Raw genomic sequence first — 6,172 nt, forward strand, 5'->3', positions numbered from 1 at the left:
GGTATTTCCCAGAAGGATTTGGCATGCATTACGTTAGTATCCGTATCAATCAACGCGTGTACAAGGACATAATATCACGCTTAGAACAGTCGTATGACAACGGTGACTCTGGCGACAGCGCTGCGTCTGGCGACAACGCTGCGTCAGGCGACAACGCTGCGTCTGGCGACAACGGTGACTCTGGCGACAACGGTGACTCCGGCGACACCGCTGCGTCTGGCGACAACACTGCATCTGGCGACAACGCTGCGTCTGGCGACAACGGTGACTCTTGCGACAACGGTGACTCCGGCGACAACGGTGACTCCAGCGACAACGGTGACTCCGGCGACAACGGTGACTCCGGCGACAACGCTGCGTCTGGCGACAACGGTGACTCCGGCGACAACGCTGCGTCTGGCGACAACACTGCATCTGGCGACAACGCTGCGTCTGGCGACAACGGTGACTCTTGCGACAACGGTGACTCCGGCGACAACGGTGACTCCAGCGACAACGGTGACTCCGGCGACAACGGTGACTCCAGCGACAACGGTGACTCCGGCGACAACGGTGACTCCGGCGACAACGCTGCGTCTGGCGACAACGGTGACTCCGGCGACAACGCTGCGTCTGGCGACAACACTGCATCTGGCGACAACGCTGCGTCTGGCGACAACGGTGACTCTTGCGACAACGGTGACTCCGGCGACAACGGTGACTCCAGCGACAACGGTGACTCCGGCGACAACGGTGACTCCAGCGACAACGGTGACTCCGGCGACAACGGTGACTCCGGCGACAACGCTGCGTCTGGCGACAACGGTGACTCCGGCGACAACGCTGCGTCTGGCGACAACACTGCATCTGGCGACAACGCTGCGTCTGGCGACAACGGTGACTCTTGCGACAACGGTGACTCCGGCGACAACGGTGACTCCAGCGACAACGGTGACTCCGGCGACAACGGTGACTCCGGCGACAACGCTGCGTCTGGCGACAACGGTGACTCCGGCGACAACGGTGACTCTGGCGACAACGGTGACGTCTCTGTGTGTTCAGCCCTGAAAGAGCTTCAAGATATGATAAACAATAGGAGGGCACAGAAGCGAACGACTTTTCCATTTCTGATGTTACCACTTCACATTCAAGTTGAAATTTTTAAGTTCTGCATACAATCAAACCCGTCAATCCAGTTTGTGTTGGCGAAGGTCGGCAAACCCTTTAGAGATTTAATAAGGTCAATGAGTTTGCAAACACCTAGAATTTACATTCGGCCGGATATTGGACTAGATACTAGTAACAGAAATCCTGTTAGCGTTCGTTTCCTATTAACAAGAGCGGGCAGAAACAGCGGTCTTATTTCGGCAATAAAAGAAATCATCAAGGGGCCAAAATGGGCAAACGCATGGCTGCGTTTGCGTGTTAGTGGAATCGGTTGGTATGATATCATAGATGTCATGTACAGACATTACAGGTGAAATATACATGTATATCGGTGTTTGGAAACCTGTTATGTTATTTTTGTGATTGATGATTATGTTCTTCTACCGGAAATTTGTTGTCATTTGCTCATTTACTGGTAACTTTTTACGAAGCACATTTGGGATATTTTGGCTGCTACTAAAATGAATGTATATATGTATATTATGTCTTGTCAAAATGCTACAGTTGGATTAAAATTTAAATGCTGTTCTATGTTCTTCAATATTACTTTGAAAAATCCTGTCAGTATACCAATAAATGAAAAAAGTACAAGTTTGTTGAATCTCTTGAATGAAACAAATTATAAAATACAAAATGTAAAATGAATATGTTATGATGATGATGACAAAACATTTGTGATGATGATGATGGTAAAAAAATTGTGATGATGATGGTGGTGGTGATGATGATGACAGTGGTTATGATGATTGGGGTTTGATGATTGTGGTGATGATGATGATGATGATGATAATGATGATGATGATGATGATAACAAACGTTTTGGGATGATGATGACAGCGATGTTTATCGGACGATGATGATGGTTATAATGATGATGATAAGTTTTTAGATGATGATGACGGCGATGTTTATCGGCCGACGATGATGATAATGATGATGATGATAACAAAATATTTGTGATGATGATGATGGCGATGTTTATTGGCCGATGATGATGATGATATTCTCATCGTCGTCATCATCATCACAACATCCTCATTATCGACCGAAAACATCGCTGTCATTATCATCACAAAAAAAACTTTTGTGATCACCATTACGATCATGATAATGGATATGATGATGTTGGTTTTGATGGTGATGATGATGGTGGTGTTGGTAAAGATAACAACGATGATGATCATTGGGGTGTTGATAATTGATGTGATGATGATGATGATGATGATGATGATGATGATGATGATGATGATGATGATGATGATGATGAGATAACGATGATGATGATGATGATGATGATGATGATGATGATGATGAGATAACGATGATGATGATGATGATGATTACGATGATGAGTGTGTATCATATTCGGAACGAATGTGGTACATTTTTCATCCGAATATGGTACAAGTTTGTACCATATTCGGTCAGGCATTTTACCCCAAAACTGCAGATACGTATATGGTACAATTAGACAGTTGTACCATATTCGGCCGAATATGGTACAAACTTGTACCATATTCGTTTTTGTACCAAATACGGTCCGACAGGGGTATATGCCGAATAAGAAACATTTAGCATCGTTGTGTAAAAACTGGGCTTAATGCAATTGCGTATAAAGATTAGCCTGTGTGTTTTCGCATAGCTCGACTCACATCGACGTAAATTACAACACAAAATCGACGACGTATTTCTTCTGCAAGTAAACTTTCCAATTGAATGCGCTATAGCTTTTTCAACGTTCCATTTTTCAAAGAATTCGACATTTCGACATACACTCTCCACTTTGTCAGAGATTCCCGACTTATGAATATTTCTACGTTTTTTTTTGTGTAAATAATTTCCAAGAATACCTTGTAAGAGACCATATGTTAACAAGGCTATTGTCAAGCAATATGACCCTCTACCGGCTCCACCATTGTCAGAAGTTCCACCATTTTCAGATTATTATTATTTTTGGTTGCCATAGCAACCACAATTTTTGACGTAGTTACAAAATGAAATGACGTGCATAATGTCCATATTGCCATCTATCCATGTTGCAAGTTTCATGAAAAAATATTAAGAACCTTTAAAGTTATCGCAGGATCCAGAAAACCACCATTTTCAGCAGTATTTCTAGTCTATTTGTTGCCATAGCAACCATAATTTTTGACGTAGGAACAAAATGGAATGACGTGCATAATGTCCATATTGCCATCTATCCATGCTTAAAGTTTCATGAAAAAATATTAAGAACTTTTAAAGTTATCGCAGGATCCAGAAAAGTCTGACAGACAGACAGACTCAGACAAGACAGACAGACAGACGCACAGAGCGCAAACCGGTAGGGGACAAAAATGTATAAGTTTTTACAGCGACCCTTTTAACAAGCGTTGTTATTTAAAGCCTAGTCCAGTTGTCCAAAAACGTGTGTCTATAAAGTTCTGAAACAAAATCGCTGCAATGTTCCGTGATTTCAAAACAATTTATCACGTGGGTGACATACGAAATCGAGAAACATCCAAAAATAGATACTTCTTAACTTGTATTTAAAGATGATACAGAATTGAATAAAACATAACACATTTGTGCTTCTAGAAAATTATATTTCTTGTATATTTCCTTATTTCGCATGTATAATTTGCTATATGTTAAAAATTGTAATACGATCTGAATATTTTGTAAGATTTTGACATTTGAATAATAATATTGGAAAAGGAAAACATTTAATGTGTTTTATGTGCATAATAAAATATGTATACACAATTAAAATTTCACATTGTATAATGTGCAATGTACGCAGAGAACATACCTATATAAATGCTAAACTTTGGTGAATATAATACATACATATTGTCATGCAAACATATATGATATAGCTTTAATCAATGTACAACAATTTGATTGCCACTAAAGCATATGCAAAAAACACAAGTAAAAATCAGCGCTAAAATAAGTAGTAGAAATAGAGCAACTTTAAATTCGATAAATTTGTACTTGAACGATCTTAACTCTAGTCCTAGACCTCACCATTGAACGATCTAAACTCTAGTCCTAGACCTCACCCTTGAACGATCTAAACTCTAGTCCTAGACCTCACCATTGAACGATCTAAACTCTAGTCCTAGACCTCACCCTTGAACGATCTAAACTCTAGTCCTAGACCTCACCCTTGAACGATCTAAACTCTAGTCCTAGACCTCACCCTTGAACGATCTAAACTCTAGTCCTAGACCTCACCCTTGAACGATCTTAACTCTAGTCCTAGACCTCACCCTTGAACGATCTAAACTCTAGTCCTAGACCTCACCCTTGAACGATCTTAACTCTAGTCCTAGACCTCACCCCCGTTTTAGTGATAAATTTGTACTTGAACGATCTTAACTCTAGTCCTAGACCTCACCCTCGTTCTAGTGTCGCGAAATGCCTCGAGTTATTTCGGCAACCATTCCTATTATATAGGCTCACTGTGATAGCAATAAATGCCGTCCTCGACTTAGTTTGAACGTGTTTCAGTATAAGAAAGTATTCCTGTAATATGCAAAACGTGATAGCTATTACAAACTCGACTAAGTCCAGTTTAGTAATGGTATCCATTCCTGTTATATATGCTCGCTTGGAAAGCAATAATAACTTCTCTCGACTTAGTTAAGATTAATTTCAGTTGTGGCAACCAGTTCTGTAACTTCTGTTAAATATGATTTTATTGATATATTAACTTTCCTAGACTTATTTTAGATTTATTCCAGTTATCGATGCTTACTGTTATAACAAAAAGATGTCCTCAACTTATTGAAGACATATTTCAGTGGTTGCAACTATTCCTGTCATATATTATATGCTCACCGTGATATTAATACAAACTTTAATTGACTTAGTTAAGACTTAATTCGTGGTGGCAACCATTCCTTTTAAATCCTTATTTATGAACAAAGACTTCATTAAAGAACAAGGACATTTTGAAGTACATTTTGTATATAATTTGCGAATCGATGTGCATTGCAATACAGGACTTGTTATAATTTACACTTTGGCAGATAAACAAACATTTCAAAGTAAAAACAAAAAAATCCAACTTTTATAAACATTTTTACCACATCTCTCGTTTTAAATTTGTATATACGATCGTGTGACACGGTAACAAGACAGTTGACGAAAACAGTTAATGACTACATAATTTATATTTAAAAGTAAAAAAACAGAAATTGCTTAAAAACGCAAACTGATGTTTGAGTCCACAACAAGTTTTTGTCAGAACATGCCGAGACTAAAGTACATATCTGGTATACCTTGAGAGATGTTTAAAGTTACAAAATACTTATACATTATGCAAATATTTTACGACCAATTGTCACTTTCCTCAGCTTATTGTGAAAAAATGATATGAATAAACACGTGTGAGGAGACACTCGGCGCTTTCATTTCAATGACTATTCTTGGAATCACTTTTAGCTCAGTACACTGAGAGAAAGAACATTCGAAATCAAATCTCATTTTCCCTATATAAAATACAAAATATATCTGGAAATATAGTACATGTTAAAATTGATAATGCCATAATATATTACAGAGAATTGTCACCTTGTTAACTATCGAACATAATTTTGTTTCATGATTATGCGAATATATCGCTTCTTAAACCTTCATAATGTTTAAATACATCAACGGCATATATCATTTACATGTATATGTACGGATGTGTATGTAATAATGACTGCAAATAAAAGTGTGGAAACTAAACAAAGAGAAAGATGTCTGTAGCAATGTGTCCCATGACTTGTACACGTATCTCCAGATCCTTGCCAGTTTGATTTGAACGACACTGTGGTGTTTTTAACATGAAAATCATGAGAAAGAAAAGTCTATCAAAGCACTGCTGGGTCACACGAGCCAGTTTCGCTCTTCTGCGGGGAGTCATGCCTCGGGCCTTCTTAACGTGCGGCTGGTTATGAGACCACGCTGTAACAAATAAAATGTAGCGTCAGATGTAGAATAAATCAGATATTACGTCACGTGACCTCGTGATAAAACGAAAGTATACATATAG

General features: G+C 39.3%; 1 long non-coding RNA gene across 1 annotated transcript; it reads right to left on the reverse strand.

Annotated features, from left to right (window-relative positions):
* Nucleotides 1–4,097: 4,097 nt before the first annotated feature.
* LOC127872849 (uncharacterized) lies at nt 4,098–4,565 on the reverse strand. Its single transcript, XR_008045811.1, has 3 exons — nt 4,524–4,565; nt 4,326–4,430; nt 4,098–4,150 (listed from the first exon to the last, which is right to left on the reverse strand). It is a non-coding gene; the product is annotated as an uncharacterized LOC127872849 (long non-coding RNA).
* Nucleotides 4,566–6,172: the final 1,607 nt, after the last annotated feature.

Source organism: Dreissena polymorpha, chromosome 3, assembly GCF_020536995.1.
Source record: "Dreissena polymorpha isolate Duluth1 chromosome 3, UMN_Dpol_1.0, whole genome shotgun sequence".
In the NCBI taxonomy this organism is placed as follows: Eukaryota; Metazoa; Mollusca; class Bivalvia; order Myida; family Dreissenidae; genus Dreissena; species Dreissena polymorpha.